Source organism: Triticum urartu, chromosome 3A (genome assembly GCF_056163025.1).
Source record: "Triticum urartu cultivar PI428250 chromosome 3A, HENAU_Tu73, whole genome shotgun sequence".
Lineage (NCBI taxonomy): Eukaryota > Viridiplantae > Streptophyta > Magnoliopsida > Poales > Poaceae > Triticum > Triticum urartu.
The window spans coordinates 308,438,286-308,464,436 of NC_141875.1; positions in this window are offsets into that span (position 1 = coordinate 308,438,286).

Below are 26,151 nucleotides of genomic sequence, written 5' to 3' on the forward strand. Positions count from 1 at the left end.
ATTTCTTCCGTGTTCTTTGTGCGAAAGAACTATCGCCTGGCGTGCTAGAAGAAATGGAAGAGTTGGCGCCGGAGTTGATCTGCAAGTTAGAGAAGATCTTTCCACCGGGCTTCTTTAATCCAATGCAGCATTTGATTTTGCATCTCCCGACTGAGGCAAGATTGGGGGGGCCCGTGCAAAATCGTTGGTGCTACCCAACTGAGAGGATGCAGAAGACGCTTCGAGAAAAATGTAAAAATAAACGTAGAATTGAAGCATCGATGGCTGAGGCATTCATCACAGAGGAGGCGGCAAACTTCCTAACAGCGCGCTACGAAGCCAAAAATCGTCATTTGCATAATCCGAAGCCTCGGTACAATGCTGACGAGCCTAAAAAGGGTGGATCCAACCTCAGCCTATTCAAAGGGAATCTCGCACTAGCTAGTGTTTCACATCCAGTATCTTTGGATAACGAAGAATGGCGGACCATTTCGTTGTATATCTTCAACAACCTGATAGAAGTGCGGCCGTACATCGAGTAAGTTCTCGATACATTGTTTCGCAACTTCTATTTCCTTTGAACTACTCTTATTCCTGGATATGTCATACAGTCGATACGTCACCATATTCTCGTATGGAGCGGAGATCCAAAAGGATTCCGTCGAAGAGTATGAGCTTCTCGCAAAGCAAGGAGGTGGCTATCCCGGTTTCATCTCTTGGTTCAAACAAACGGTAATTTCTATTAGATAATTTCATATCATTCGCTAATTTGTGCATAATGCAACAATCCTTTCATATTAAACTTGTAGGATAATTCAGAGTCTATGGACGCCGAATTGAGACAAGTCGCTAATGGTTTTGACTATAAGGTCCGTTCATTTGACAAGTACGACATCAACGGGTATCGCTTTCGTACCTATGGCAAAGAGCTATCTATGGCCGACCGAAAGGCAACAAATTGTTGTGTATCTGCTATCGGCGAAGGAGGTACCGAGTATTATGGGAGAGTTGAAGCAATTTATGAACTTCTGTTCTATGGTGAAAATCCACCGAATGTCGTAGTCTTCAAATGTTATTGGTTTCAGCCGAAGGAGACTAGAAGGACTCATGAGCATGTAGGGCTAGTTGAAATCAACCAAAGCACTCATTTAGATGTTCCTGATGTCTATATTATGGCTCAACAGGCGACCCAAGTATTCTATCTACCGTGGGCCTGCCAAACTAATCCAAATCTGAAAGGTTGGGATGTCGTTTATGAAGTGCCGCCACGTGCTAGACTTTCTCCCCCAAAGGAAGAGGATTATGAACCTCACATTAACCCAGACACATATGAAGGAGAATTCTTCCAAGAGACACATCTTTCCAAAAAGCATTTCAAGAACCGCTATACTTCACCCCAAAACATTGAAGTAGACAGCGACAATGAATCCGACATCACCCCAGAGGAGGAACAAGAAGAGCCGGAACAAGAAGAGGTTACTGCTGCGGATGACCTGTCAATGCTTGACCGATTACGTCAAGGTGGCCTTGCACATGTTGATGCCAATGAACCCTATGAGCCCGTCATTGATTATAGTGATGATGATGATTATGCATTTATTGATGATACTGATCGAGATTATTAGTAGTGTCAGGTATTACATTTTTTTATGTTGTACTTGATGATGATACACTTAAGTGATACACATATTATTATTCATGTCGGTCTTTTTTTATGTTGTACTAATTTCGTTTACTGTTTGTCATGGCAGGTGTTGAAAGATGGTGGGCGCTGGTCGGGAGCGTGGTCTGAGGTCTTCCATTCCAGACGCACCTCTCCGCCGAGCGTTGCTTGACAGTATGGCCACACCGCCGGGCCCTTCTTCGTCGACCGCGGTGCCCAGCAGGGGACGAGCTCGAGGTAGGAAGAGAGGAGGTGGGGCACGTGGTCGTGGGAGAGGAGGTAGGGCTACGGCGCCTTCCTCGCCGCCACCCCCGGCTGTTTCACCCGAGCACGCGACTGCTAGGGTGGACTCGTCCGAGGAGGAGGCTACACGGACTCCGGTCCACGAGCCTCCGGTCCACGGGTCTTGGGCCCACGAGCCTCGGGTCGACTGGCCTTCGGCCCACGAGAGTTCAGCCCACGTGACCCCGGAGGAGCACACGTCCGGATGGGGTACCTGGCCGGATCAGCCCGAGGAGCCGAGTGGCCATGCTGATGATGGTGGGGAGCCGACTGATCTTGAGGAGGAGGGGGGCACCGTCTACCAGCGTGGTGCTACACGGCTCCCGTCCGTGCCGGTGACCCGCGAGCAGAGGTGGTTGATTTTCCCTGATGGGGAGAGGTACGTAAGTGCATTTAATATTTGTGTACCTTGTGCATTCACGTTTTTTCAAATAACTAATGCGTTGGCCTTGTCATGCTGCAGGGGTTGGGACCACCATCATAGTGTCCGCCGGCCCAACTCCGTCCTTGGAGTTCTTTGCCGGCAAAACTTCCCGGGGTTTGTCACGTTGCCTGGTGAGGGTCGGCTTCCAGAGCTTGGATTGAGCTGGGAGCACTACGTGGCTGCCCCGGCCCCGCCGGATGAGATTATCGACGGTGTCGTGTGCGACACGAGGGCAGACATGGTGATCAGAAAGTTTTGGGTAATTTCTCCTTTACACATTTAAAAATCTTCAACTAGCTAGTTATTAATTGTACTAATCAATATTGTCTCATTTGATTGCAGACATTCTACAGGTGTGAGGAGGGATACGAGGAGGACGCGGCACATGTTATCGAGAACGTCTGCAAGCGCCTACTCCAGAACTTACGGCACGAGGCTCGGGTGCAGGCTGTTCGAGACTACTACGCCTTGCGTGGTATCAAGAAGACCAAGCCGGCGTGCCGCGATAAGTTCCTGAGTAAGGAGCAGTACATGAAGGTAATTCTTAAGGCCTTCTCTACTTAAGTTCCTTCATTTAGTAATTCTTAGCCGTAGCGCTCAAGTTTCTATTTGCCAACTTAGGCGCCTCCGAGATGGTGTGCGGATTGGATGGATTGTTGGGAGGTGTTGGTCGATGAGTGGTGCTCTCCACAATGGCTATCCCTCCACAACGAGGCCAAGGACAAACGTGCCCAAATGGAAGGTGTGCCACACCATCAAGGCAGCTCCAACTTATATCAGTTCGGGCGCAACTGGGTATGTGGTTTGCTTCATGATTCATGCAATTCATTCATCATGCTAGCTTGAGCCCTTTAATTACTAATTTTCATTGTTTCTCTCTTTCAGGCACGCTACAATAAGGCGGATAAGGTGCCAGAGGTGTACGACCTGTATGCCATGGCCCACACTGCCTCTTTCAAGAAAGTCAAGGCTTTCTCTCAGTCTGACCTCGATGATGCAAACAACTTCACCAACATCTCCTCCCACAACAAGCTCGTGAGATATAGAGATGAGGGGAAGGCGAGGAAAGGGGAGGACTTTAACCCGAGCCAGGGTCCCATTGATCCAGAGCTGTTGATGATATCTGGTGGCGGGAGGTCCCATGGCTCCATAGCCATTGGAGATGGACTTATCCGTTGTCCTAGCACTCTCCCGGAGATCAAGGCGCGCCAGTCGAGCTCCGCTCCTGAGATAAGGCCTCGTGAACGGCCAGTGCAACTCGCCATCAAGGTTAGTGATACGTACTCAGTTATCTTTCTCCATTACATTCTGTGCGCTTCCATCAATGATTACAAATGGTCATGTGAGTGGTGTTGCAGGCTGCTATACAGAGTGAGAGAGATAGAACGGAGATACTTCTGGCGGAGGCGGCGGAGAGGCAGCGGGAGTTGGAGGAGAGGACGACAAAGATGATGGAGGAGGAGAGGGCACGGAATGACATGCAGGCAAGGGCCATGTACGAGCTCCTTGTGGTAAGTTTCTTCTGCAGATTAGCCAAAACATTCATGTAGTGTTTGTCTCATTACTAACTAGTATGACTGAGTCATCAAAACCAAATGTGCAGTCTGTGTGCGAGAAGACAGGTCAGACCGCTCCGCCGATGCCAGTGATTGCTCCTGGGACCACGGTGAGTTTTATTGAATGGACATTACTTGCTAGTCTTAACATTTGAGTGTCATCATGCTAACAAGACATTGGAAATGATCTTTGGTGCAGCGTAACTCCAGACAAGCATCGCACGATCCTTCTCCAGCTACCGACACGAGCCACCCCGCTCCTACACCTCCTACATCTTGGTAAGTTTATCTAGTGTTTTGCTTAACACATGCATAAAGACCTAGACTTAGCTTTATTTCCTCCAATGCTTACCATAATGACCTAGACTTAGCTTCTTCACCTCCAAAATGACTTAATAAGCTTACTGACCTCCAAAACCATCCATTTTACCTAAGTTAGCTCTAAAACGATCTGTACTTAGCTTTGTTTCCTCCAAAATGACCAAAGTTAGCTCTAATATGCTTAGTTAACTAGGTTTGCTCAATAATGACATGTACTTAGCTTACTTATGTCAAAAATGGCATAATTAGCTTAGTTAGCTCATAAACGATCCATTTTACCTAAGTTAGTTCTAAAATGATCCATTTTACCTTACTTAGCTCATAAACGATCCATTTTACCTACGTTAGCTCTAAAATGACCCATTTAACCTTACTTAGCTCATAAATGATCCATTCTACCCAAGTTAGCTCTAAAATGACCCATTTTACCTAGGTTAGCTCCAAAATGATCCATCTTACCTAGGTTACCTCTAAAATGATGCATTTTACCTAAGTTTGCTCATAAGCGATCCATTGCACCTAGGTTAGCTCATAAACGATCCATTTCACCTAAGTTAGCTCACAAATGATCAATTTCACCTAAATTAGCTCATAAATGTCATATATTCTTCTTCTTCTTCATTTTCTTCTTCTTCTTCTTCTTCTTCTTCTTCTAATCTTCTTCTTCTAACTTTCTTATTTCCCATTTTGCAGAATTCATTCACTTCACGGAAGCTTGCATAGATGGAGTGCTTGTTTGGATGAACTATGTTTCCTTTGTATCTATGAACTATGCATCTATGGTAGGATGGCACTATTGTAATATGTATGGTTGGATGCATGTATATGTCAAACTTGCTATGTATGGTTGATGGAACTATGCATGTATGATGAAATTATATGTGTTGGATATCTCATATGTTTGCTGTGAACTTGCCATGTGAAAAATATATATGTATCATCTATTTGCTGTGAAAATGGTTGGGTATATGAAAAAACAGAGGCAATGCAGGCTCTTTGCCGTCTGCCACTGACGACAACGGGCTCTTTGCCGTCTGCCGCGGACGGCAAAGAAGCCACGTGGCATCCAGCTGTGCTTCCTGGGAGCTGACCCATTTGGTCAGTTTGCCTACAGTGGCAGACGGCAAAGACTTTGCCGTCAGTGGTAGACGGCAAAGAACCTGCCATGTAGTGACATGTCGATGACATCATACGGCGGACGGCAAAGACCCTAGAAATTTTGCCGTCAGCGGCGGACGGCAAAGGCCTTCCGTTAGCCACTTAACGGACTGATAGTGCAATTATTGCCGTCCGCTCTCTTTGCCGTCCGCCGCGCTCTCTTTGCCGTCCGCCGCAGACGGCAAAGACTTTGCCGTCAGTAGCAGACGGCAAAGTAGCTGTTTACCGAAGCCTACTTTGCCGGAGCCTTTTGCCGTCCGCGGCTGACGGCAAAGGCCTTTGCCGTCCGCCGTTCAGGCCTTTGCCGTCCGCCGTGGCAGACGGCAAAGTAGCTGATTCCTGTAGTGCTAGACACCATATGGAACATGCAATCACATATGATACCGCGAAGTTAAAGCAAGCACTTGGGATGGTGGTTCATTGCGAGCGAGGTCATCAACTCCAGAGCTACGTTTACCGTCTCCATCTGCTGACACTGCACCCATTATAGTGCTGAAACGTGTCTTGCCCACCCGCACACCAAATTGGACCGACTTCTCTCTTTTCTTTTTGGCTTCTCTGATGGCAGCAGAGCCTCAAATACCCTTGCATAAAAACACAACAGTGAGAGTAAGGGTGAAGTGTGTGCAGAACTAGTGCACTGTAAAAGTAGCAGATAGCAGGTGGCTGAAAAATAAATGACAGGAGACATATGATAGCTCTACAACATTGCATGCCAAACAAAATTAGATTCTACTCTGTATGATTTTGTAATATATGAGCACAAGAAATGCAGGTACTCCTCCAACACACCACCACATGTGGTCATATCTAAGATAACAGTCGACTGAAATTAAATAGGCCAGTCAATTTTTTTAATGAACCGTCCGATCTATAAGGAACGGGCAGATGGCCTTCGTCTACCTCCCGCCAGTCACTGTTGACGATCTTTCTCGAACCGCCAGCGACCACCGGCCCAGACCCCTGCCTCCGCCGCCCCGCCCTCCCATCGACCTCACACCACCGTCGTGCTTGGCAGCGCCCCCAGGCCATCCCTTTAATCCCGGCTGACCTCTAGATCGGGCGCCAGTAGCTCTAGGCCACACACGCCCCTAAGATAAACACCAAGGCGCTGCTTCCCCAGCATAATAGGCGTACTAGCGCCTGTTACGCCGGGGAATGCTTCTGTTAATTGGGAATCAAGTGGCCAGAAATTCAAATTTAGGGGGGCGACGGACCTCTAGCTAAGGTGAAATAGTATATGAGGAGAAACCTTGTGCATCGCAGTTACTAGGAACATCTAGTATCAAGAAGAAGCGGTCAACTAGTGTCTTCTATGGGATGAATACCGTGCAAGCAGAGATGTAAGATTTGCACGAATAAGGGAAGAGGAGGACCTTTTTCGGTTGTCGGTGTGGTCACCTCCACAAGTTACGCAGATTTTCTTCTTTTTACCGGGGAAACCGATGTTCTGGAGGGTGCAGGCTTGGACGAACCCATGGCCAAATTGTTGATTGTGTTGCCGTGGCCATATGTCGACGGAGGGGAAGCAGATCCGAGGCAGCGAAGGACGGCGTAGCAGGAACAACTCCGGTGCGGTGGGGTGGCGAAGTAGGAGCGGCAGCGGTGAGGCGCAGGACGGCGTGGTTGAACTGGCTCGGGTACGGACGGCTCGGCCTCGGCTTCAACTACTAGCCGTGGAGGGCGTTGCGGTTGAGGTTGCGGTGGACGACGACGTCGGGGTATCGGCTCCGGCGTGATGCAGGAGGGCGGCGGTTGATGGGTGGGATGGGGTGGCGGACGGAGGACACCGGGGTTTCGCGGCTGGTGGAGAGGTAGTTTTGGCGCCCATGCAGTACGAATGGGGAATCAGACGGGTGGGGGGGAACCATGTTTCGGTCTGGGGCGCGCTTGTTTTTTTGCTTTTTTGAATAGAAATGGGATGTGCTTGTTTGAAATTTGGGGAAAGTACAAACTTTGCCCCCTCTAAAATTTCGGACCTACTGCAGGTCAGGGGTAGGATGGTAATCCCAGGTGTCCCAAATAGTGGGTGGGAGCGATTTCGGCCGCACGCATGTGTGCTTAGGCGGCCATTGTGTATGAATGTTTTTCGGATGCGGTTGCGTGGCGTCTAGATGAAGCTACAAACCTACCCCGGTTTAGACCTTTGGACGTCGGGCCGGTAGGTTTCATGGGTCGTAGTTATTAGAAAAGTAATTTCCTTGTACTACCAAACATTGGTGTCATGCGGTTTCGGGCGAGTAGAGGCTCTTTTGGCGCTTCGTTCAAAATTTTGAAACACAAGCATTCACGTTTAGAGTACTCTTGAACTATGAGGATTGACCTAAATATACAACGTTATATTTGAACTTCTATGTTTGAAAATCTCATTAAATTATCCGCTTCTTTTTGAAATTTTGACACTTGAAAATCCTATAACTATGATTATTGTGGAATGGAGGAGCTAAATTTGAATCTATTTTGTACACGACTACATATGCTATTATGTAGAAAATCAGAGCAAAGATTGGTGCCCCCATAATTTAGGTATGGTTTACAAATGCCATGATATCAAATTCAAATAATTGAATGGACTTCATGTTGAATTCGATTTTTTAAACCACCTTAAGTTGAATTCAAATGTATGCTAGTTCATAGGTAGTAGCTATTTATAATGTCCATTGTGTAACTTTCGTATGTATAATGTGCTTTACACACACAACATGAACTATACTCACGTTTATATTCGATTGCTAAAGCGATGCATTGTCCGGAGTTCAAAATACTAACTATGTGGATCAATTGTGTCGAATAATAACATAGACATGCTCAAATTCAATAGAATCTAGATGTCTGATGGATCAGTGACCGCTCCTTACGCGAATTGCAAATATCATGATCCCATCCTAATATTTGGATACAATTTATATATTTAATCAATGTGTAGAGCAATCTTTTACGTGTAGTTTCACTCTCCATCTGTGGTCTCTCACACATGCTCACACACTCTCTCCCGAGGTGTCTTTCTCGCACACATGCTCTAGATATAACCCTCCCTCCCTCTCGTAACCATTTACAACTGTTTTCACTAACCTTTATCACAAGCACTCTTCCTCTCGCAAACATACACACGCACAATCCTCATCGACCCTTTCTATATACATGGACCTGCCTACGTGTCTCATGTACGCACATTATCTTTACGCCTATGTCTCACGCATTGTCTCACACCTCTCTTCCTAATCGACGAGTATGATTCTAGCAGAGCATTCTGTAGGATGCCCCTTAAAGTTAGGTTGGATGAATAGTAATATCAGAGATAAAGGGGTTACCTTAGTCCGAGAACCTAGGGTTACAAATCCTAGCCGGCTTTGTCAGTGAACACAGAGTCCTTCACAATTCTGCTATCTTTGTCTTGTACGACTAGTCATCCATGGATCTTCCTAAATGCATCACGGGCCGACCAATGTGGCGCAGGACAGAACAGAACGAAGGGCCTCACCTTGACCCACCGGACCTCACGCGGTGACACACCCTCTGCCCCCACGTCTCATTATCTTCTCACACCCACACATACCAACACAAACACCACACACTATGCAAGGGGGGAGAAAATGGAGGCACCAGGAGAAATTTTCTGTGTGTGTGGTGTTTGTGTTGGTATGTGTGGGTGTGAGAAGATAATGAGACGTGGGGGCAGAGGGTGTGTCACCGCGTGAGGTCCGGTGGGTCGAGGTGAGGCCCTTCGTTCTGTTCTGTCATGCGCCACATTGGTCGGCCCGTGATGCATTTAGGAAGATCCATGGATGACTAGTCGTACAAGACAAAGATAGCAGAATTGTGAAGGACTCAAGGGAATGGAATCTCTTGTCATGACGTCATATTCGTCTCTCTCTCTCTAGACCACTCTCATTTCTCGTGCTATCTCTCCCACGCCCCCCATTGGCCCCTCTATCCATGCCTCTCTCGAATACGTAATACACACACATACCTCTCTAGGCCCCGCCAAATGCATCAACTACACATTCACACATGTTACATCACGTACCCCATTGATCTAAAAAGCCCTCTCTTCACGTTTATTTTGCATACAACATTCCTTTTGAATAAAGTGTGGCCAAAAAATTATTTGAGTTTCTACATATATACAACATTACAAAGTTATATGGAGGAGTACGAACGCTAATTTGCATTGCATGGTGCCCACAATGATATTTATTTCGCACTGTGAATTTGTAGACTTTTATACTATATACAAAGTTAGTCATAATAAAGAGAAACGAAGAGCATCTCTCTCTCCATCGCATACCCCCCTGTACGCCCCTTTCACGTATGCACACAAAACTATCTCCAGGTCCTCTAAAAGTAAGCCCCCAGAAAATTCACGCATGTTTCATCTTTCTCTCACGATATATGCAATGACGATCATTGTATTTGAAGCGAAAGCACGATACGTACGTTGGACTTCAGAATCCACTCATTACGGTCACCATTTACGTTTAGTGGTTATTATGCTGTCACGGGCTCACCGTACAACTCTGTATTTGCTCATGACATGACTAGTTGACCAGTTAAACGCTCCATGTGGCACCTCTAGTGTTGCATCACATTATCTCACTACCATCGTGCCCACCTGTCGACTTGTATCTACTCTACATCTACACTCTTATAAAATACATAAAATACACTCTTATAAAAAACAGAGTTGGTGATGATGGTGTGCCTGCCATCCTGCAATATAGGCCGTTCGATTTATATCTGACGGATAGGAAAGAAACTATGGCAATTTTGCAAAAAGGTACCCGCACACCTCTCCACATTTGCAAATAAGGCCTTCCCTCGTTCATCCTTTTCTCTCACAAGATAAACAAGTCATACAAATGCATCTTGATGCTACATGCAACGCACGGGCATCTTGCTAGTAAGAATGAAAACAAACGACAAAAAAATATTTGGACGGTGGTTCGAAGTCATGACCACGGGCACAACGGACAAGGTGGCCTTGTATTGGTATGCTGAGCCGTCTGTTTTAACACACAGGAGCTGGTGTGGTGATTATACACACACGCGCGCATGCACACGAACTCCATCCACACAACACTCACACAAACACATGCACCCACGCACACACGCAACACTCACACGTACACACGCAGCCCCGCACGCACGCACGCAACACTCACACACACACACACACGCACGCATGCATGCACACACCAGTACACCACATGACCAACACACACTCTCACGCTCAAGTGCTCAACCTACACGTGCATGCGCACACATCAGGCCCTGACAGACACATACACAACCAGGTGATTCCCACGCACGGGTTGGAGCCTTGTCGCGCCTGTGTAAATTTGTGTTTATTTGACCTTTTGCCTATGCGAAATGACAGGTGGGACCCACAACGAACGTGGTCAATTTAACTAGTCAACATGGCGCCACGCAGACTATTTGGCCGGTCAACAGAGTGCAATCCGATGCTGAGCTGTGAGCAAGTGACCGTATAATCACCGCAAAACGTATATAGTGACCGTAATCAGCTTATTCTGAAGTTCGGTGACCTTATTACGCTTTTCTCTCTATAGGCCCTCCAAAACTACATCTCTACACGTTCTCGCATGTTACATCTAACAACTATGCAATACAGCACTACTACTACACACTAACACAATAAATCATATGTGTTTTTAGTTTTACTAGATATCATATTGTTACTTATAATTATTCAGTTTGCATACATTAAAATTGCCTTTGAAATGTATGGCCAGTATCATCTACCACGCAGGAAAAATCCCGCCCTTTCCTGTTTAATCAGGTTTGTATCGATGGATTGTGCAAAACAACAAAACTATAGTACTATACAGTACAAGTGACAGTTCACTGGGCCGTCGTGTGATCGTGTCGTCTACTCCTCCATCATAAGAGTGGAGCACTCGCTTTCATAAATCTTCTAGTCCCTTTCGCCGACATGTGGGACATCAAGCTACCGGGTCCATGTGCCATACCGGAATACAGTGCAGAGCAGCCGGGGTGAAGCACCCCAGTCATGGCGCCCGCGTAGTAATGAGCAATGAGGCGTCAAATCACAAAGCTACACCTTTCCCGCAGTTAAGTTGGAGGGACGAAGCAACCATCATTTCACTCGTTGCTGAATCCGCTTCTCCCTCATCTTCTTCAACTTAAACACGTGTTGCTTCTGCCGTTGTTCTGCCTCATGTGGGACGCGGATCGGCTTGGTAAAGCACTGACACGTGGGACCACATGTTAGAAAACTTCCAGGACAACGTCCTCCAAAAATAAGAAACCTCCCCCGCCATCCGCGCGGCAAAATCACCTCCTTTTTACTAATCTCGATTCTATAATTTTTTAGATCAATATAATTGAGATTTGTATAGATAGCACACAGGAGTAAAACCAAGTGGTACGGTTAACGGCATCCACAATGTGTAGCCAAATGTGAAAATAGCTTTTGGCATCGTGGGAACCATTGTGGACGGTGTTGCCAAAGCCAAAAAGATGGAACCGAAGCTCCCTGATTGATTGGTTGAAGGAATAGAAAAATGCAACATCTCTCCTCTTTCTCCCATGCTTGGACGCATGTCGTACAATATAGAGCACAGAGTCTACTCCCCTATCCCTTCTATCACAAATCACAAAGCAGTGAGGCGTCAAATCACAAAAGCACAGACGAAGCAACCATCATTTCACTCTTCGCTGACTCCGCTTCTCCATCGTCTTCTTCGAGAAGCCATCTCACCGCATTAGTTATAGTAGTACTAGGAAAGGACTTCCTGGATGCAAATAAGGCGGTTGTCTCGGCTTGCAGGCAGCACTTGCGAATGACTTACCGTGGTCTCCCTCAATGGTGTTCTCCGTCGAACGCACTTCGCCAAACCACCCAAAAAAATATCGTCGACATCACCGCAATGGGGAAGGAAGTCAAATATAGTTAATACCTCCATTTTTTTGTACACAAGGCCAGTATATAAAAATTACAATTTGCAAAGGGCCACTAACACTAATCGAGGCAAAATTGATGGGGTTAGCAACCAAGGACATTAATATCCCCTGCATGCATGCGGAAGTGAGAAGGTTGGTTTGCATGGCGCTGCATTAATCAAGCGATGAGGAGTGAGATGGTTAGCTCTTTGGTCTTTGGATAAAAATACGCATTAATTGACACGTGAAACGAGGATTTGTATCAATTAAATCCCGCGAAGGAAAACCCAGCCTTTCTTTTTTAACACTAGTACTCCTAGTACGTACGTACTTATCCTGTTTGGGTCTAGGCCTTGCATTGCCAAACTTCGCCACACATTTTTTCCAAGATTTCCTAAAGTTTTCAAAATGAGAAGGAGGTACACTTGCGCACGGCTATCGCGGTCGCACCGCACCCTCACACGGTCGCTCCTACACGCCGCGGTCGCACCGCACCCTCACACGGTCGCTCCTGCACGCCGCAAACCCAACCAAGGGAACGCACCCTCACTGACACGTGTTGTCACATGGGAACACACCAAACTCAGCCATCCTATCGCTGACACATAATTTTCGTTCATAGAGTATGTTTATCCAACCGCATGTTGGGGAGTATCCGTACGGCCCGTGTGGTGGTCTGTTGGGGAAGAAGAAGAGGTGAGGAAGAAGGAAAGAAGGGTTAGGAGACGTAGGATATTCATCCAACCGCCTGAAATGGTAGACTGACCCAAGTCAGGTGACTTGCATAACAAATATATGTTTTTACACAGCAAAAGATCCATAAAAACAACAACATAAAGAAAAACTATCACTGCTCACGGAAAGAGACGACCTCGTTGTCTTTGGCTGCCGGCACGAACCAGCCATCGCTGCCGACGTGTGTCTCCGCACCGTGGTTGTCCTCGGCCTCCAGCTACTCGTTCAAGCGGAGCGTGCGGGCGCTCTGCACGGACGAGAGCACAGCCCGGTTCAAGTCGAGGACGTCCGGTTCCGCCTGCGGGAGGGCCTCGATGGCAGCGGCATCCGCGTGCTCTGCGTCGAGTCGAGCCTCTACCGCCCGGTTCAAGTCCAGGACGTTCGGTTCCGCCTACAGGAGGGCCTCGATGGCAGCGGCATCCGCGCGCTCCGCCTCAAGTTGAGCCTCCGCCGCCCGGTTCACATCCACGGCATCTGGCACGCCTCTTGTCGTGTTCGCTTTGCAGCCCGGCACGCTGGACCCTCCACGTCGCTCACCGAATGGAACGCGCTTCGTCTTGCGTTTTCGCTCGCTTGTGGGACCGCAGTTGAGAGCAAACCAAAGTCCCTCCCCCTCCCCCGCCCGCGTCATTTATTATACCACCACTCCCTCCGTTTTATGCGGAGTAAATAAAAACAGAGGGAGTATACTACGGATGAGGATCCCCTGACGTGGCTGAACCCATTGAGTAACTAACATGCGGGGCCTAGCAAGCATGGAGTCCGCCAGTAAGTGACCGAAAGGGAGGGTAAGGCAGGGATACCTACGCCAGAGGATCCACTTCCACTATACTACTTTGACCAAATGTTAGAGTAATAATATATGACATGCAACTTACACAAATGTTAGAGTAATAATACTCCTATATGACATGCAACTTACAGAAAGCATACAGGGTCTAATGCGTTTTTCGAGGCTAACTTTGACCAAATGTTAGAGTAATAATATATGACATGCAACTTACACAAAGCATACAGTCAAATTCGTATGTGAAAGGAGTTTCCAATGATATAATTTGCACATTATACACCTCATGTACTATTAATCTTGTCAATAGTCAAATTGGAAACCATCTCGAGTACAAATCTAGGAGTACATACGAATCTAACAATATTGATTGGCATTATTGAATGTTGATACCTTTTTGATCAAAGTAGATATTGACTACACATAAAACTTATATGTAAACTAGAAAGGATAGGAGGGAGTATATTGTACGTTCAAAAACGAAACGAACATTGAATACCCTTTATATATGATTTGCGGATGCTATGATCACCGTTTCAAAATTTTGAATCCGCCTTAGGTATCACGTGCCCCCACTCGTTCCCTCTCGATTTCATCTCGGGGTCCGGAGATCTATTGAAATAGGACTAGGGTGGGTACATGCGAATGATACTCGGCGAAATGTTCAAATGAGGCATGCGGGAGGATGGACTCGACTGGAGGGCGACCTGATCGATGGAGAAGAGGGTTGGAGAGGAATGAGAAATAAGAAAATGCCACATGATTATACTTGAAGGGTTCAAATAAACAATAAGTTGTCTCGCTTGGCCTACATAGTGAAAGGCCTAATGCGCAACGCAGAGCACTGACGCTTGAATATGGCTGGGAAAACAGGGAAACAGACATGTGGGGCACACCCGTCGGGACGATGTAGCGCAGACTAGTCCAATGGAGGAGTTGGCCCACGACCTCCTCGCCACCGACAACCATTCATGTGGGTCGTTGGGGCCAACAACGGGGCGCAGTTCCAGCACCGCCTCTGGACACGGCGACGGCGGTGAGCGACACGCTCATATCGTCGCTAGACATGGTCGGTTTCAGTTTGCCGAGGGTGGCTTTAGTGCTGTGGCACAACCAACGGTATGTTTGGTTTGTGCCCAAGGTTTCCCCATCAAAGCATTGGGTAGCCAAAATTTTGGTTGAGGTATTGGTTGCCCATGATTTGGCCGACATTGCCAAGAAAAATCAACTTGAGTTGGCTAGAGTTCATTGGCATGCCAAAGAAATGGCAGTCGTCCAAACAAAGACCAATCTTTGGGCCATGACCAAAATTTTGGTTGAGGTATTGGTTGCCCATGATTTGGCCGACATTGGCAAGAAAAATGAACTAGAGCTGGCTAGAGTTCATTGGCATGCCAAAAAAATGGCAACCATCCAAACAAAGACCAATCATTTGGTCATGACCAAAATTTTGGCAAGGTGCACTTTGACCACAATCCAAACACACCCCAACACCCGGCTCGTCGAGGATGCACGGGGCATCACGACGCGTCCGTGGAGTGGTGTAGCACGGCCAACTGCATCCTCTGGACCTGAGACCATGCCGGGTCGTCTTGCTTTTCCAATGACATGCGGGGATCGCATGTGAGCAAAGGGCATCTCCAACATTGCCACGACCGCAGCTGACTACCCTGGCACACCAAAACCCTCATCCCTCGCGCCGTCGCGCGGTGCGTTCCCAGCCGGCGCCAACTGCCCGCATTCATGCCGTCCGTTCGTATGTCGTCATTAAGAGGCTCGGTGCCCGCGGAACCAACTCCGGCGACTTAATGACGCACCCGGACGCTTGGCCTCACCGGAATGCGCTACTTAAAGCGGCGATGCCCAACTAACCTCCACACCATAGCGCATCGTCCTCCTACCTGGAACCACATCCGCCATGACCGCAAGCGCGAATGCTCTGCGAGAGAGCTTGTCTTCGAGGATGGAGCTCGAGGTCGCCGCCCTCGCTCAAGTCGCTGCACAAGCGGTGGCCACACTAGCGGCCGACGACGGGAGCACCGTCAGCCACGCGTCCTACTTGCCGCCGTCCAATGTCCGGCACCGCTGAGGTCGGGGACTCCTCCGAGGATGAGTAGGGCATGGGAGGCGGCAGGGCATGGTGTGCCAACTGGCCGGTCTGTCTCCCGTGTTCTACCTTTCCTCGCCGGAGACCACACCTTCACTTCACGGGTCTTGAACCCCGCCTCCGTACATGGAGATCACAGATGGAGGACGTCGGTTGCCGCCGTAGAATAGGTTTAGGGTCGGGTATCTTTTATTTTTTTTGTCCTATAAAAGTTCGAAATGTAATGAAAATCTGCCGTGTTTGCATTAATCTCGGCCGGTGTATATGAACTTTCACAATAATATACATATTGTAGGAGTACTAGCAAGATGCCCGTGCGTTGCACGGAAGATCAAGATCTTGTGGGAGAAAAGGATGAACGAGGGAAAGCCTTATCTGCAAATGTGGAGAGGAGTGCGGGTAAATTGTCATAGTTTCCTTCCTATCCGTTAGATATAGATCGGACGGCCTATATTGCAGGATCGGACACATCTTTCTACATCAACGGGAAACTATGAAAGGGTTAACTTAAATTGCCTCTCTCTCTCCTCCCCTGATTTTCATGGTGGTGGGCCCCTCCCTCCCCCCAATCTACAATCAACAGCTCACACGTTTCACATTGCGTTAATTACGTAACTGGGATTACGTAGGTGTAGCATTACTCGTCCTAAAAAACCCAACTAAGCCAACCTCCCAGCATATCGCGCGGGAAAAGACTCGGCCGCGCCGTTTTAGTCGGGATTACCGGATTACTAGTAGTAGTATCGATGCATCGCGCGAAGCAACAAATTTTTTTAGGGGGCGAAGCACCTAGTTTAAAAGGAAAAAATGTGGTACACTCATAGCACTCCTGTCGCGATCGCATTGCACCCCACACACATTCGGTCCTGCACACGGCTCACGCAAACGGAACGCGCTTCGGCTTGCCTCTTCACTGACACGTGGGACTGCACTTGGAGAAACCGACCATGCGCCAAACTCCCCCCGCCCACCACGCGAAAATCCTCCCCCCCCCCCACACCCAAAAATTCCCCCCAAATCTGATTCAGCCGCCCTTCGGCCAACTAGCCAATAATATTCCCCAAACCCCCTCCCCCCTGTCCCCCTCCAGTCCATTCGGTCCGCCAAAGACGCCCTCCCCGCCACGCCGATACGTCGGCGCCACGGTTCGGCGATCCTCTCGCTCCCACAGTACGCTCTCGTAGACTGCCGTCCTCTAGCCGCGCCGCCACCTCTGGCTACGTTCTTGTGGAGGCGCACGGCGGTCAGCGCCGCCACCGCTGGCGACGTTCGTGTGGAGACGCACAGCGGTCAGCTTCTCCCACGGTACGCGCGTTCTAGATTGAGGCCCCGTTCATGTCGGTGTAGCGCTGAATGTTAGCTGATAGACACTGTTACTCTCACTGTTTTCCGAAGTAGTTTACTGTCAATATGCTCTTCTTAAGAAGCTTCCTTGCCCTGTTTTGCACTCAATCTGCTTAGCTGAGATGGCATGCCAAGACCGATTAGTTGCTAAAATATCCTGCCATGTATTTATTGTGACATAGATTGCCATGGTCTAGTAGCCAATCTGTTAGCTGAAATAGCTCTACACTGTTTTATACTCGATCTTTGTTACTGCGGTGGACTTCGATAGTTCGATGGCTGTGTGCTCAGCCTCATTGACTGCTGAAACAACCTGCCATAATTTGGCACTCAAATCTGTTTGCTGAATTAGCTTTACATATATTTCGTTACTTAGATCTTCTCGTCCAAATATCTTGCCATAGCTTTAGACATCGACCTAGGTATTTTTTTTGGACTTCATAGAAAAGCATATATGTTTTTCCTGTAATATCTAGTAGAAGAACTAATTTGTATGTCTAACAGATGGACAGGACTTGGATAACTTCTGCTCGAAGATTCTCCGCTGCATATGTCGAGGGGGTTGAAAACTTCATGAACTATATCAGAGCTGAGTACGGTGGTCCGAAATCAGATGTGCTCTGTCCGTGTAGCAGTTGTATGAATTCAGTTACAAGACCCCAGTCAATTGTGCAGAATCATCTACACTTGTATGGGATGTCGGTCACATATACTAGGTGGGTTCATCATGGTGAAGCTGTGAACGTCAATGTTATTGACTACGTGGAAGCAGCAGATCACCATCTTGATCTGCCTGATGCTCAGGTGGAAGAGGAGGAGGAGGTGGTGGTGGTGGAGCCAGTGAGTTTGACCAACATTGAAACAATGCTACGAAATGCTCGTGCATTCCGTGAACTTTCACCTGCAGAAGAAAAACGGTGGGCCCGCATGTTGGAACAATGCAACGTTGCTGTCACCCCAGGAAATAAGCTGTCAGTATTCTCAGCTATGGTCACCTTTCTTCAAGTGAAGACATCTGAGCGGATGACCAACAAATCATTCGATGCGATGTTGGCTGCTTTCCGCGAATCTTTCCCAGATGCGTTTGAGCTGCCACACACCTACAGTAAAATGAAGAATTTCCTTCATGCAGTTGGAATTGGATATGATATGATCCATGTTTGTAAGAATAATTGTGTTCTGTTCCAGAAGGATTATGCCAACTTAAGTGAATGCCCGAAATGCAAATCATCAAGATGGAAAGATGGCGATGCTGTGAAGAGGATTCCTCGTAATGTTCTGAGACATTTTCCAATTACACCAAGATTGAAGAGGTTGTTTCATGATGCTGAAACAAGAGAGGATGTAATGTGGCATTCTAGGAACCAGGAGTACAGAGATCAGAATGTAATGAGCTATCCATCTCATGGTAGTGAGTGGAAAAGCTTCAATGATAAACACAAAGAGTTTGCTGCTGACCCGAGAAACATTAGAATTGGCTTAGCTTCAGATGGATTTAACCCATTTGGGCATCAGAGCGCCACATATAGCATGTGGCCAGTGCTTGTTATCCCTTACAACATGCCTCCAAATGTCTGCACCGAAGAATCAAACTACATGATGGCCTTGCTCATCCCAGGTCCGAAAAGTCCTGGAAAGGATTTTGATTTGTTCATGGAGCCTCTTGTGGAGGAACTTCAACAGCTATGGAAGGGTGTTCTCACTCGAGACCTATATAGCAGCCCATGAGCTGATTTCTTTCTGCATGCTGTTATAATTTGGTGCATCCATGATTATCCGGCTTTGGGCACTATGTCAGGGCGAATGACACATAGTTACAATGCATGTGTTCGCTATGACAGGAATCCACTATCATACGCAATACTTAGCAAGATCTGTTACATTGGACACCACCGTTTCCTTGCCAAGGACAAATCGCATCCTAGAAAATACCAAAGACATGTGTTCAATTCAAAGCATGAAAACCGTGATGCGCCAAAGAGGCTCACCGCCGATGAGTTACAAGTGGAATTAGAGAAGGTCAGGCATATTACACCAGGAAACCGTCCTGGTAATGGTAGCAGGAAAAGGAAGCATGGCAGCGTAGAAGAGAGATTATTGTTTACCCGCAGGTCCACTTTGTGGGACTTGGAGTATTGGAAAGATTTGGATCTAAGGCATAATCTTGATGTGATGCACATCGAGAAAAATATATGTGACAGCATTATCGGCACACTTCTTAATATTGAAGGCAAGATGAAAGATACCTTAAAATTGATGAGGACATCAATACCATTGTTACACCCACAGCCCCTACTGTTACATATACTGGACCAATTACTAGAGCTCGCGCACGCCAATTAAATTACCAGGTACTTTCGTTTCTTGGTAATGATTCTAATGTTCATGAGATTATGATGTTGCCTAAATTGGATACATTTGTTTTGCTTACAAATGAAGGTCCTAGCTTGGAGAAGGATGAACATTGGAGCAAGAACACGAATGGAGTTGATGGCATGCGCAAGGGGATCAAGAACGGAGTTACAAGTGATGATTTCAGGACTTTGAAGCCGCCATAAGGAGTGCATGAAGCCTTGGACGAAATATACAAGATGCCACTTCATAATATTCGTCCATAGGCTATTCTAGGTGCTGCGTCACCTTATTAATGGGCCAGGCCCATGTAATTTCGAAATACTTAAGTATAGGCTATTTTTAGAGTCCGTATGTGTGGGGAAACAAGAGTTAGGGTTGGTTTCGGACCCCACCCTCAAGGGCCACGAAATTCCCCTCTCTTCCTCCATATATACAGCCCTTAGGGCGTCGTTTAGACTTGGGTTTTGTTTAGATTAAAAGTTCGCCATAGCTGCAACTTCGCGTACTTCGTTTGTGTCCAACGACCAGACCAAGACGTCACAGAACCCCACCTTGATCAATAAAGCTTTCATCTTATATTCGCAATATCCAGATTGCAATCTCAGCTTCTTGCTTGTTCTTCGTTTGCTCGCAGGAAACAGGCCCTCGTGGTCAGGTTGATCGTGCTCCGGCGTGGTCAATAACCCCTCGGAAGTTGGTTTAGCGATTGCTAAGGCGCGACGTCTCGCACGTTCGTAGTCGGATCGTCAAGGTCGACTCCCACAGAAAACGATAGCCACCATCTCATCGAAACATCGGGACACCTTTGCCTCTATCAAAAATCTAGGATTGATTTGACACACCTGGGTATCGGAAAGGATTTGCAGGTGCAAGATGAAGGTAAACCACGGGATATGGCACCAGTTGTGTACGTCTTGGACAAGGTAAAAAGAAAAGAATTATGTGAGGTCCTGTCACGTGTGAGATTCCCACATGGATTTGCTTCCAACCCTGAAAGGCGAGTCAGTGCAGATGGAAACAAGGTACAAGGGTTGAAAACTCATGACTGCCACATCCAACTTCAAAGGGTTTTACCTGTTATCCTTAGAGGATTGGGCCACCCTGACTTTGTAACATCCCAAAAATTTCCAAATTTTGGAATGTTAATAATAGGATAATATTGATTGAATTGCTCTGATTTTCTTAGGGAATTAAAACTTTTTGAGTCCTTGTTTAATTTTTTTAACAAAACCATGTTAAAAATTGGATAACATTTTGGTCCAATAAAAAAATATGGTTGGGAAATTTTATTCAAGAATTGAAAGGGCATTTAATTCGTTTGGAATATTTTGAAACCACATTGAAATATATGAGTGAGAATAAAGTGACTTTCTCAAATGTGGTGGATTAATATTCCATTTGGGGTTCTTTAAATTTTTGAGCTTCATTGGAATTGAATCTTATATGGAATTTTAATGCCATTTAAATATTTCCAAAGTATTCAAATAAAATTTAATGAGAGGAGATAATGTGACTTCTCCAAAAAAAATTGGAAATATTTAATATGGTACAATTACCCTTTTGTGAATTTGCAAAACTCACAATTGATATTTTTTGTGTGTAATTTAGTTATGTCCATAAAGCATTAGTAGTAGTTTGTGCACTTATATAAATAATTAACAAAATTCTGTCCTAAGCCTACTGTATCAAGCCCATCTTCCTCTTGTTCATATTTTTTTCTCCTTCCTCTGGGTGCAGCCCACAAGTTATTTCCTTCCTCCAAACCGCATGGATCTAGCCCAATCGATTTCCTATTCTTTTCATTATTTATTTTCTCCACCTGGGCCTTAGGCCATTACCGTCACGTGAGCACCATCTTCTTCCCTGTACGTGCACTCGCTGCACGCATGAACAACAACAGTCGCACAATGCACAGCTACCGCCCATTACCCTCCTTTCGATTGTCGTTTCACCTGGACTTGATCACACCTAATATCCCCACACAACCACTACGTCATTACTCCTAATTATTTTTCAGTTTCATGTCTTTATTCTCTTGCATTGCATGTACGTGCACACGTGCACATACGTACACAGAAGAAACTGCATGTACGACTTGACTGCTGCCTTCCTCTAATTCCTTTAACTCTCCTTTCCTTAGTGCGCCATCTATTCGCTCTAATTGCCATTAACGCCCACCCGAAACGCCCGGCGACCCACCTCCTCCACGGTGATGGAACGAGCCTACTCACCACTATTAATAGAAGAATAAGATATCCCATCAACCCTGCTCATCTCATACCCAAAACCCCCTCGTGTTCATCCTATACAGCAAGAAATTGCTCACTGGAGCACCTCTCCGCCGCCATCGTCGCCTGACGAAATCAATGCCGCCGGTTAACCCCATGACCCCCTGCTTCCTCCTTTCTCTTTTTATCTCTTGCGCGCACCTTGCTGACCCTTGGATTCTCCAACCAGAGCACGCGAACGGCGGAACCCGAGTTCCATCGGCAACCAGAGCATGCGAACGGCGGAACCCGAGTTCCATCGACGTTCTCTAGTGGACGAGAACGACACTGGTGGTACTACATCGTCTTCACCTCATCGTCCTGAACGTCCGTAGTGCATTTGTCGTCACCGGCTACGTCTCCGTCGTCGAACTCAACCGAAGCCGACCCGTGCGCCGCCCAACTCCGGCGATCTAGCCGCCTCATTTCGGTGAGCACTTCTGTCTCTCTTTTCTAAACCGTAGCGCTCGTGCAAATAAGCTAGGTTCACGTAATTATGCATGTGCATGTGCTAGCACTGTTCATCAATCCACCTAGAAGTGTGCTAGCATTATTGTCTAGCTAGCTTGCCCGTACGTGTTAGCAGCCATTTTAGCGCAACCAAGTCAGATTTTGTTTGGGCCACAACCTTTGATCTGCAACTCCTATTAGAGTGATTCTTTTGCTCAAATGATCCTTAGGAAATGTACTTTTCATTAATATACTATGATCATCACTTTGACACATTCAAGTTTATAATAGTCTTTCGGCATATTCAATACTTGTTCTTGTCCAGACTTGGAGTTTAGCTTTGTTTTAGTATTAATCTTATTCTTTTATCATTTAATTTTGATCCTTGATCCAATCATCATATGTAGACGACCATGATTCATTTTTTTCATGTATCTCTAGGTTCTAACCATGCATTTGAAAATCTACTTCTTAACAGTAAGTTTCAAATTTCTCAAATGGCTTAGCCATAAGCCAAATATTTCACATAGTTCTTCCTAGAACCTTGTCTCACAATCACTCCTTATATCTAAACCATGATCTTCACTTAGTATCACTTGAATCCAACTGTAGTATATGACTATGTCAAGTCTTCTTCAAGACCAAACTAGATTCTATCTCAAACCATAGCCATGTCATGATAATTATCCCACGAATGTATTTGTATTGTGAATTTTGAATCTTTATTTGGATCTTTATTTGAATTGTTGTGTGTTGAAGTATTTTCTTTCGTCGTTAGATATATCGTAAAGTAAAGGAGTGACGATAACAAGTAGGGAATCAACTTCAAGACTCAGGCAAGTTGCAAATTGATCATGCTTTGACCTATGTTTTCATATTATGCGTATTCCTTTATATTTTAATACTATGCATGTTTTATAAAAGTTTTACAAAGTATTATTACTAGCTAGAGCCATAGGTTCAAGACTTGCAAGCATGCTTGGCCACGCTTGCATAAAAATGGGTGGGATGAAAACAAAAATTGTTTTAAACCTCTAAACCTGCCTCTTTTGGGGCAACGTTTTGTGAAAACTTTTGGAAAACAAAACTATATACTATTTTACTTCTACTCCCTGGGCGGAATGGTATTGACGGAAGCGTTTACATGTGATTGCGCCCATCGGGGTCTTGCAGTGAATGCGCCTGACTGGGGTCTTGCACACAGGTTTTTGGTGGGGATTGCCGTCCAGGGGACTAAGATCTTCCAAGTACAGTTTGATGTAGCTTCCTGTACAGCCGCATGCTACTATGGGCTCTGGCTTAGCTTAGTACTAACGGGAAACCCTACCCCAGGACCGCCATCGGAGAGAGGCCTTCATGCCGAAGTTGCGGGCGGCTTGGTGGTATAGGGGGCTGTTACGAAAAGGCTTCGTCACAACCTCCTCCTAGTCGTACACCCAAGTGTGTAACGATAAACGGGGTTGGTTGTGTCATGTGGGGAACATGTACGACCTCTGCAGAGGGTTTAACCTAATCGATTAGTCGTGCCCCCGGTTACGGGCAATTTTGAGCAACTGAAGACTTGGACTGAAGAAGAATCTCCCCTTTCTTTTCTAAAAGTCTATTTTAAGGGTTAAAGTTGAGGAATGAGCACAGTGAATGTGTTTCACTTCAACCTTATGTATATTTGAAAAACTATTTTGGAGAATGAGCACTGGTGCGTATATCCAAGTGTCTCACTCCTATCTTTTGTACTAAAAAAACTGTTTCTATTTCAAACAAAGTTTAAAATTTTTAGTAGTAGAAAATTGGCTTTATGCAAAGGAAACCTCCACCAATACTTACCCTGCATATATAATCTGTTATACTTTCCTTTGCAACTTGCGAGTACATTCCATGTACTCATCTGCACCTGTCATGTGCAGATCTCGACAAATTAAGAGACGATAGGGTTATGGTCTACACTCAATGAGCCTAGTGGCGTTGATGGAGCCTAACTTAGTGACTACGTATAATTCCGCTGTATTATCTGCTAGCTTGAGCTGTGCCTAAGGTATGATTTATATATATCTGGATCTACCGTTGTAGTAGAATGATGTATGTCTTACTGATATTCATTTTTGTTACTGTGTGCGCTAGCTATGATCCAGGGATAGCACAGTAAGCACAGAGACTCGGATTCTACCAAATCCGGGCCGTTACAGACTTATACAGAGCAGTTGCAGAGTTGGGACAATTCTTCAGGGAACTCTACAGTAGGAATATCAGGATAGATGCTTTGGAGCGTCTTAGAGACAAGATACCAACTATCCTATGCGACCTTGAGAAGATATATCCTCCAGCCTTCTTTGATGTGATGGTGCATTTGGCTGTTCATCTACATGATGAGGCACTACTTAGAGGTCCAGTACAGTATGGCTGGATGTACCCTATTGAAAGGCAGCTAGGCACTTTCAAGGGCTATGTTAGGAACAGAGCTAGACCCAAGGGTTCCATTGCAGAGGCCTATATTGCTACAGAAGCATTGACATTCTGCTCAAAATACATTGAAACAGCTGATCAGCTTAGCAAAGAGGTGGGTGAAGACAATCATGGGCTCAATGTTTTTGATTATTTTGTTCGAGTTACAGGGAAGAGTCGACAAGAGGACAAACCTAAAGATTTGGATAAAATGGTTTGGTATGTATTGAATAACTGTCTTGAGATACTACCTTATATCAAGTAAGTGCAGTACTGCAGCTTATACATCGTAATGTATTAAACTTGCACCACATTCTTATATATTTAGATGTTTGACGCGATCACTATGTTGTGCAGCATCTATAAAGAGGAGTTACTGCTGCAAAATCCAAGAAACATTGACAAACTGGTTATGGCAGGATTTGCGAAATGGTTCAAGAACCATGTAAGCTTTGAAGTGCACTGTCAGTTTTTTTAATATATTGAGTACATAAGATGATCAGCTTGTCTATTTTCTAACCATAGGTTAAGAAGATGCGGGAGGATGGGCAGGCAGTTGATGATGCCCTTTACTCACTAGCAATGGGTCCTGATACTCGGGTAAGACATTATGAATCTTGCGTTGTTGGAGATGTGCGCTACAACACCCTTGCACGAGATGAAGGCAGGAAGACACAAAACAGTGCCATCATGAGCACGGATACATATGACAAAGAGACAACTGAAATGTATGCTAACATAACAGACATTATTCAGTTGTAGTATATCTCCAGTTTCGAGGATCATCAGTGTGTGGTTTTGTTGTGCTGTCGTTGGTATAACCTATTTTCCAGGATCGCAAAACCCAGAGCTGATGATTATTTCAAATCCATCAATGTCAAGGCGGCGTACCAGACCAACGAGCCTTTTATTTTGGAAAATCAAGCAACACAGATATTTTTCTTGGAAGATACATTTGCACGTAGCGATGACTGGAGAGTATTGCAAAGGTTTGAGCAGAGGAATTCGTTTAATGAAGTTGCACAACAAGATGATGCTTACACTTCTCCTGATGTACAAGATAACACAGATGTTCCTAATATCTTTGAGAACCATCACGTCAATGACGCCAGCAAAAAGATTGCCTGTCGTGTTGTGGACATACAAGAGTTGATCAAGAAGAAGCCAATGTTTGAGGACGTTGAGGACGAAGAAGAAGATGACACCGTGGGGAATTGTGATTCAAACTGATACACATGGCGAAGATGTTGACGCTGCTGCTGCAGATGATGATTACATTGCTTTTGTCGTATTTGCCTGTCAGAAGACGTTTTTTATCTACTATGTGAAATTGTGTTTGCTATGACAACTGAAAGGTGAT